The sequence below is a fragment of the Monodelphis domestica genome, chromosome 2, assembly GCF_027887165.1.
Source record: "Monodelphis domestica isolate mMonDom1 chromosome 2, mMonDom1.pri, whole genome shotgun sequence".
Taxonomy (NCBI): Eukaryota; Metazoa; Chordata; class Mammalia; order Didelphimorphia; family Didelphidae; genus Monodelphis; species Monodelphis domestica.
Genome location: NC_077228.1, coordinates 133,798,502 through 133,808,334, shown reverse-complemented (window position 1 = coordinate 133,808,334; position 9,833 = coordinate 133,798,502). Strand labels below are relative to the sequence as shown.

The 9,833-nt window shown below is 39.5% G+C and overlaps 1 pseudogene; it reads right to left on the bottom strand.

The window, feature by feature from the left end:
* Positions 1-237: 237 nt before the first annotated feature.
* LOC100018600 (zinc finger CCHC domain-containing protein 9-like) lies at positions 238-1,123 on the bottom strand (annotated as a pseudogene).
* Between the last annotated feature and the right edge of the window lie 8,710 nt (positions 1,124-9,833).

Here is a 9,833-nt window from a genome sequence, read left to right as displayed (position 1 = left end):
ATTCTCATTAATTGAAATCATTCATGCTTTGCAGGTACTGTTTTAAGAACTAGGTTTCCCCCAGAAATTCCAATTTAAGCACCAAATGCTTGTTTTTAAGTGTTTCATGCTGGTGGGATGCCTCTTCAGTGCACAAAACTCCAGAAAAGGAATTTTAACAACACTCATATTGTTTATAATGCTTTTAGGTGATCAAATTTCCACTTGCAGTATATGTTCAGAAACTGTATCCTTGTGTGTTGAACTCAATTCTAACCCTGAAGGGTAATCCCAGTTCAAACTATAACATACTGTAAGACTGTCTGTCTGCTATCAAAAATTAACAACCTTGGCTACTGCTGTTTTGGGTTTCTGTGGTTTGGGAGCCTCTAAAATTTCTTCATAATCTGCACTCATTTCCTCCGCCCAATGGCCAACTGTGACCACGTGATCTAAATTCTGGTTTTCAGGGCAATCTTTCTTAAAATGTTCTACAGAACCACAAAGTCTACAACCACCACCTTCAGCATAAAGTCGTTTAGGATTATCAGGACAAGATCTAGATAGGTGTCCCATCTCTCCACAAATGAAACATTTTGCAAAAGGAAATTCTCCCATAGCTGGATCTACTTTGGCTTTGCATTTGGTTATTTCATGTTCATTAGAACCACATTGGTAACAGATTCCAGTGTTCATATCTTGACTCTCAAGAACAGCAGGGCAGTCAGCCATTCCATGGCCTTGTTTTCTGCAATGGTAACAAACCTTTGCATTTTTCTTTATTTTCTGTCTTTTCAACCTCCTTCCTTCTTGGCAACTATCTTTTTTGAGAGCTATTGCTATTTTTTCTCTTATTTCTCTGCCACCCACTGCAGTCCCCTCTCCATTCTGTCTTAGATATTCCGTGAACCCAATAACATCTTGATTGGTATAAAATGTTTTCTTTTTGCTTTTTGATCAAGGTACATCATTCCTAAGGGAAAGGCCACTGGAATGAAACTGTGTATGCTCCTGTAGATTTGGGGTTGCTTGTTCTGTAGATCCCTTCTTCATGTCTTCCCATGATGTTGCTTTAAAAGCTTTCTTGTTATGTGCTGTGTTAGTTAGTGCCCACCTGGTCATGATTTTAACTGAGGTACCGCGGCTTCAGTCAGGGGGCCTCGTCAGCCCTCCTGCCAATCCAGGACATTATCCACATCCAGAGAAAGAACTGTGGGAGTAGAAACACAGAAGAAAAGACATTTCCTTGATCACATGGGTTGACGGGGATATGATTGGGGTGTAGACTCTAAAGGATCACTCTAGTGGAAATATTAATGATATGGAAATGGGTTTTGATCAATGATACATGTAAAACCCAGTTGAATTGCTTATTGGTTGTGGGAGTGGGAGGGAAGGGAAAGAAAATGAATCATGTCACCATGGAAAAATATTTGAAATTAATTAATTAAAAAAATAAGTTAAAAAAGAAAAAGTAGTTATATGGGTCAATAGTAGCTTATTTCTTCTTGGTAACACACATGCGTATGTGTATGTTTGTATGTAATAACATATTTTATATTTTTCAAAAAAAAGGAAAGAAAAAGGGGATCAAGATGTCTATATCCAAGCAGCTTGAGAATAGTTGAGACCTATCTTATTATTATTGCTCTTATTGTTTATTTTAATCTTGTTCTTATTACTTATTTCATTTTTAAACTTTCACCTTCTATCTTAGAATTAATACAAAGAGGGGCAACTATATGGTGCAGTGGATAGGGAGCCAGGTTTGGAGCTGGGAAGACCTGGGATCAAATACGACCTCAGACACTGCCTTATTGTGTGACCTGGGCAAGTCACTCAACCCCGAATGCCTAGGTCTTATAGCTTTTCTGTTTTGGAACTGATACTTAGTATCAATTCTTTTAAAAAATAATTAATTGCTTATTAATCATTAATTAATTAATTAATTAATTATTAAATATTTGGTATTTAATTTGTTATTAATAATCAATAAAAATTATTAAATAATTGAGTAAATTAATTAAATAATTATTAGTTATTTATTTAGTCAATTTAGAACATTATTCCTTGGTTACAAGAATCATATTCTTTTCCTCCCTTCCTTCCCCCCACCCTTTCCATAGCCCACACGCAATTTCACTGGGTATCACATGTGTCCTTGATCAAAACCTATTCCCACGCTGTTGATGTTTGCCCTAGGATGTTCCTTTAGTGTCGATATCCCCAATCCTATCCCCCTTGACCCATGTAATCAAGCAGTTGTTTTTCTTCTGTGTTTCTATTCCCACAGTTTTTCCTCTGAATGTGGATAGTGTTCTTTCTCATACATCCTTCCAGGTTGTTCAGGATCACTGCATTGCCACTAACGGAGAAGTCCATTACATTCGATTGTGCCACTGTGTATCAGTCTCTGTGTATAATGTTCTCCTGGTTCTGCTCCTTTCACTCTGCATCACTTCCTGGAAGTTGTTCCAGTTCACACGGAATTCCTCACTTTATTATTCCTTTGAGCACAATAGTATTCCGTCACCAACATATGCCACAATTTATTCAGCCATTCCCCAATTGAAGGGCATCCCCCCATTTTCCAATTTTTGCTACCCCAAACAGCGAGGCTATGAATATTCTTGTACAGGTCTTTTTTCTTATTATCTCTTTGGGGTACAACCCCCCCCCCAAACAAACAAGCCTCTTACCTTCTGTCTTAGAGTCAGTCAATGCTATGTATTGGTTCCAAGGCAAAAGAGCAGGAAAGACTAGGCAATGGGGATTAAGTGACTTGTCAGACAGGTTGAAAATATCTGAGGTCAGATTTGAATTCAGAACCTCCCATCTCTAGGTCTGGCTCTCAATCCATTGAGCCACCTAGCTTCCCCCTAACAGATGCCTAAGAAATGCTTATCGGTGGATTGTTTTATGCCAATGATTTGGAAACCCTGGGGTATTCCTGGGTAACTATGCACAGTGTTTTGAGATTGTGAATACTACCTTGGCAAGTAATTTCCTACAGGATGGAGTCAAATTTTTACTATATTGCATCCTTATTCAAGAGTGTGCTGATAAACGTTTAATAACTAACACACTGGGAAAAATCCAAACCACATGACACACTTTTAAGTTCAATCTACATTGTTAATTTTTTCTTCATCATCTTTAAAAGTCCAGACAATCAATAAGACAAATCAAGACCTGATCTGTAGCATTTGTCGATTTCCAAGGAGTAAATGCTTAGACAGAGAATTGAACAATGAGCTCATCCAAGCATCTGAGCTGGCTCCAGCACACCTCTGGCTTCATTGGAAGCAAGTAACATGGTCAGAGCATCTATAGATAGTGATAGGCGCTGAAGACAATGACAAATGTCTTCTTCAAAAATTGACTCACTATTTTGACCAGCTGGTAAACTTTTCATGGAGAAGTAGCATGGAGTCTGAAGACCGTTGCAGACAAGATCTGACATTTTTCCTGGCATAGACCTCCTTGGGCTTCAGGAAACATCTGTTTGCAGAAGAACTATTGCTCTTGCTTCTCTACTCTACCCCAAATGCTAAGCAAACATTTAAGCAATGAAGGCGCAATAATGATGAGACTAAGCCTAGGGAAGAATCTAAGTATTGTTTTTTCATTGTAGACAGCAGTATATTCATGATGGCTGTTGGGCTTAATAATAATTCATTTTTGTAAGGTTCTTTAAGGTATTCAAAGTTCATTTCTCACAAGAACCCTGCTAAGTGCAAGTGTACTTGAGTTCAACCCCAGCCTCAGACAATTACTAGCTATATGACCTGGGGCAAGTCACTTAACCCTGTTTGCTGCAGTTTCCTCATCTGTAAAATGAGCTGCAGAAGGAAATGGCAAACTATTTCAGTACCTTTACCAAGAATACCCCAAAAAGAGTTATGAAGAGTTAGACACAGGAGCAACTAGGTGGCTCAGTGGATAGAGAGCCAAGTCTGGAGTTGGGAGGTCCTAGGTTAAAATCTTACTTGAATCACTTCCTAGCAGTGTGACTCTGGGCAAGTCACTTAACCTCCATTTCTTGGTCTTTACTTATCACTCTTCTGCCTTGGAACTGATATTTTATATAGATTCTAAGGTAGAAAGAAAGGGTTAAAGAAAAGAGTCAGACATGGCTGAACAACATAGAAGACATTTAATTGAGGATTGTAAAGTAATATTTGCAAATTGCAAATGCCCTTTCTACTGTTTTGTTGGTTCTTTGAGATCACCCAGACTATACTGGCCATAGCCTCCTCTAGAGCTGCCTCAAGGTCCTAGCTCATCTTATGTCACAGTGAACAAGTGCAGTTGCAATCTGTTGTCTCCTTCTTTCCAGTGCTTGGCTGCCAGGTTCTTGATGTCTAAACTGAGCGCTAGAATCCAGAATCACAGAACGTCAAAGCTGGATGGGATATCAGTGGCCTTTGGTCCATCTGGTAAACAAAAAGAATCTACTCTACAGCACCTGATAAGTAGTTAGTCAGCTTCCACCTGAAGACCTCCAAATGGGAACTTATCATAATTTGAAGCTACTTACATCTACGTTTATATAGCTCTAATTGTTAGGAAGGGCAACTAGGTGGCACAGTGGATAGTGTGCCAGGTCTGGAGTCAAGAAGAATAATTTTCCTGAGTTCAAATCTGTCCTCAGACACTTGCTAGCTGTGTGACCCTGGACCAGTCACTTAACCCCATTTGCCTGAGTTTTCTCATTGGTAAAATGTACTGGAGAAAGAAATGGCAAACCACTCAATTATCTTTGCCAAGAAAATCCCAAATGGAGTCAGGAAGAGTTAGACACAACTGAAACAACAACCACAAAATTTATTAGGAAGTTTTTTCTTATATCAGTCCTAATTTGCCTCCTGGTTCTACCCATTGGACCTAAACAGGACAGTCCTTCAGATACTTGACAACCATCATGTCAGCCCTGCTAAACATGCCAAATTTCCTCAGTCAATTCTTATATGACATGGACTCAAGTCTCTCCATCATCCCAGTTGCTTTTCCTCTCCAGACACTGCCAGCTTATCAGTGCCTCTCTTTAACTGTGATATCTAGAACAGAACACAATACTCAAGATGAATTCTGATGAGGGCAATAATATGGTGGGACTCTCACCTCTCTATTTCCACAGCTCTGCCCCATCTTAATGCAACCCAAGATTGCATTAGTTCTTTGGCTGCCATATCATACTTCTGACTCATATTAGGCTTGTGGTGCTCTAAAATCCCCAGATCTTTTTCAGAATAACTGCGATCTATCCATTGGTCCTTCCTATCAATCAATTAACATTTATTAAGTGCCTACCATGTGTCAGGCACTGTGCTAATAATCATTGGGGATATCAAAAAAGTCAGGGAGTCCTCAAGGAGCTACAATTTAATGAGGCAGATAATATATAAACAAATATATATACATATATAAATATATGTGTATATATACATATATATGTATAAAGCAAACTATAATCAGGAGAAAAAGGAAGTAATTCTAGAAAGTACTAGAATTAAGAAGGATTGAAGAAGGCTTCCTGGAGGATTTTAGTTGGGATTTAAAGAAAGTCAAGGAGGAAGAACATTCTAGATACGAGGAACAGCCAGAGAACATGCCTAGAGAAAAGCTGAGAGATGGACTCCCTTGTTTGCAGAATAACCAGGAGGGCTGTGTCAATAGATTTTGGACACATATTGGAAAGCAAGGTATAAGTAGAATAGAAAAGTAGAAGGAGGCTAGGTAATGAAGGGCTTTGAATGCCAGCATATTTTGTAGTGGCCCTGAGAGTAATAGGGAGCCACTGGAGTTTAATGAGTGAGGGGGTTGGTGTGTGACATGATCAGACTTGTACTTTAGAAAAATCACTTTAGAGGATGAATTGGAGTGGGGAGAGACTTGAAGCTGGGAGACCCACCAGCAGGCTATTGCAATAGTCCAGGTGTGAGATGATGAGGGTCTGCACCAGATTGATGGCTGTGTCAGAGGAGAGGAAATGTGTTTGAGAGATGTTGTAAAGATGAAATCAACAGACTTTGGCAACAGATGGGATATGGTAGAGTGAGAGATAGTGAGTGAGGAATCCAAGATGACTCCTAGATTAGGAACCTGAAGATCTGGAAGAATGGGATTACCCTGTTAAATACCAGGGAAGTTGGATGAAGGACAGGGTTTGGAGAGAAAGATAATGAGTTTTATTTTGGATGAATGGAGTTTAGGATGTGCATCCAGCTTGAGATGTCTGAAAGACAGTTGGAGAAGCAAGATTGCAGGTCAGCAGAGTTTGGGGCAGAATAAGTAGATTTGAGAATTATCAGCCTAGAGAGGGTAATTAAATCCATGGGAGCTGAGAATACCAAGGGAAGTAATATTGAAAGAGAAGAAAAGAGAAGGGGGCCCAAGAAACATCTTTTGAGAGGACGTGATCTGGAAAAGCAGCAAAGGGGACAGAGAAGGAACAGTCAGAGAGTCAGGAGAGAGTTGCTCCTAAAAACCCCAAGCGAAGAAATTTTCAAGGAGGAGAGAGTGGATTAACAGCATCAAAAGCTGAAGAGAAGTCAAGGAGAATGAGAACTGAGAAAGGCCATTGGATTTGGCAACTAAGTTCATTAGTAATTTTGGAGACTGCAGTTTTGGTGGAATGATAAAGTCAGAAGTCAGATCGTAAGGAGTTAAGAAAAGTGGGAAGAGGGAACTCGGAGGCACCTCTTGTAGGTCTTTTCAAGGGGTTTAGCTACAAATAGTAGAAGAGACATAGGATAACAGTTGGCAGAGATGAAAAGGTTAAGTGAGGGTTTTTTTTTTTTTAAGAAAGAGGAGACATGGGTATATTTGTAGGCAGTAGGAAATGAGCCAGTAGATAGGGAGAGACTGAGAATAAGTGAAAGAGTGGCGATGACAAAGGAGGCAATCTATTGGAGAAGATGGGATAGAATGGGATCATTTGGGCAAGTAGAAGGGTTAGCCTAGGTAAAGAGTAAGGCCACTTAATCATGTGAGACAGGGGAGAAGGAGAAGAAAGTGGCAGAAGGTACCCGAGTGATAAAGATGAGAAGAAGGGAAAAGAGGGAATTCATAACATTCCATCTTCCACACAAAGGAAAAATATGAAATACTTTATCAAAAATTTTGCCAAAATCTAGCCACATCATCTCCTGATGGAGCTGATGGATTAAATTTGCAGAACGAAGTACATATCTTTGGAAGTGATCAACATGGAAATTTGTTCTAGTTCTACTTGTTTCAATGGTTTTGTTTTTCATTTTTGAATGAGAAGTATTTTTCTTTTTCTGGAGGGGGAGAGCTAGAGAGAAAACAAATGCTTATTAATTGAAATAAAATTAAGTTAAAAAATGAGTAAACTATATCCATGGCATTATCTTCATCTACTAGTCTAGTAACCCTGTCCCAAAAAGAAAAAAAAAAGAAATGGAGTTAGTCTGGCATAACTTGTTCTTAATGAAGTCATGTTGGCCCTTGGTAATCACTGCTTCTTTTTTAAGATGTCACTATTAATATCTTTAGAGATATGTCCTAGAATTTTCCCAGGAATCAACACCGAGTTTATTGGCCTATAGCTTGCAGACTGTTGTTTTTTCCTTTGTTGAAAATGAGGACAGCATTTGCTCTTCTCAGATCTTGTGGTCTCTCTTCCCTTTTTTATGATCTTTCATAAACAGTTGGATCTTGTTTTAGATGAACTCAACACATGCAAATACAAGTACAGACAACTGAAAAACAAATAAAAATAAAGGCAGAAAAATACATGAAATAAAAATATTTAGTTATATGCTAAATTTGTGCCATTTTCCCAAGAGGCATAAAACCTCACAGTGGGTCATCCATTCATACTCATTCTCTCCGAGAAGCTTCAGTGTGAGTCATTAAATTGTTTTGTACTAAATATTAGCTTCCCTATCGGTTTTTGTCCAGGATTCTCACTTGTAATAAGTCAAGTTCACATCAGAACAATGCTTCTCTTTGTTTCATTTATGCTATTTAGTGATTGATAATGGCCTCAAAGAAGAGTAGTGATGCTCGTAGTTATGATAAGCCTAAGAACAGTTAACTGCCTCAATATAGTCATATAAGAAATGGGTTCTAGGGGGATACAGAGCAATGCACCCAACAATAGTCACTGAAATATTGGCCCTAGCTGAGGTTTAACAATAAAATCATTCCTTACATTCCCATAGCCTCCCATGGCTCAAAATCACTTCCATTTACCTAATTTCTCTTGCTTCTCTGAAAAAGCAGTAAGATGCAATAGATATTGTCATCTTTGCTCTCACTCTTAAAAAAAATTTATGGGGAAATTAGAAAGCAGAAAGGTGAACTTATTTGCTCTCATAGCTATTAAGTGGAGGAGCCAGGACCCAGACCCGGGGTTTCTGACTTCAGGTTCATTACTCTTTCCACTGTAGCATGCCACCTCCGACAGGCATGTGATAAGCTGTCTGCCGGGGAGCACAGACACGTAGCCCAAAGTGCTGGATAAATGAACCTGCTCCCAGCCTCCTAATGAAATAATTTTCACATCCAGCTGGTCATGCCCATCAGCCTTCCCCTAGAGAGTGTTTGAGAGTGTTGAGGGTCATGAGAACAGTCAGCTTCCTGTTTGGGTGATCATTAGAAACTGGCCTTGGAGAACCAGTTCAGTTGTATTTTCCTGCTGGGGAGAGATTTAATTCACAGAAAAACTTGTATATGTTTTATGGGGTGTGTGTGTGAGAGAGAGAGAGAGAGAGAGAGAGAGAGAGAGAGAGAGAGAGAGAGAGAGAGAGAGAGAGAGAAAGAGAGAGAGAGAGAGAGAAATAGAGAGAGAGAAAATAGAGAGAGAAAGAAAGAGAGAGAGAAAGAAAGAGAGAGAGAGAGAGAGAGAGACAGAGAGAGACAGAGAGAGACAGAGACAGAGAGAGGGTCTGGAGGGGAGCACCATTCAATCCTCACTGAACTGACATAGAAATAGGTCAGCCCTTTCCCAGCCTGTATTACTCCCTGCTTCTCATATCTCTTTCCTCCAACCCATTCTTCACCCAGCTGGTAAACTGATTTTCCTAAAGCTCCAATCTGACCATCTCCTTAAACTGCTCAATAAACTCCAGTGGCTCCCTAGTACCTCTAAAATAAATGAGAAATGCCTCTTGTTGGCATTTAGAGCTACTCACAGTCTGCTTTGACCTATCATTCTACCTTTATTGCACGGTATTCCCTTCCATTCATACTGTGATCCAGCCAAAGTGATGCCACTCCTAATGTGGCACTCCCTCCCCTGCTCTCCAAAGGCTGGCACCCAGACCTGGAATGCATTTCCCCCTTACCTCTACTTCTCAGGATTCAGTTTCTTCCAAGGCTCAGCTTGAGGTTGGCTTTCTCCATGAGATTTTTCCTCATTTCTCCTACTCCCCAGCTGCGGGTACCACTCTTCCCCCATGGACTTTGTATTTATGGTGTGGTGTTGTTTAGTCCTTTGTGACCCCATTTGGGGTTTTCTTGGCAAAGATCCTGGAATGGTTTGCCATCTCCTTCTCTGCATCATTTTATGGATGAGGAAACCAAGGCAAACAGCGTTGTCCAGGTTCCTACAACCATTACATGTCTGAGACTAGATTTGAACTTAGGAAGATGAGTCTTCCATTATGCTACCTAGCTGCATCTTGCTTTGTGTGTGTGTATGTGTTTGTGATTGTGTGCGTGTGTGTTTGTATTGCCTCTCTCAATGGTTTTATAGACATATATGTATATAGACTATATAGAATAATATACAATATAGTATATGTAATTAATATATAACATATGTAGTAATATGTTGTGTGCACATGTACACAACATATACAATGCATATATTTATATATACA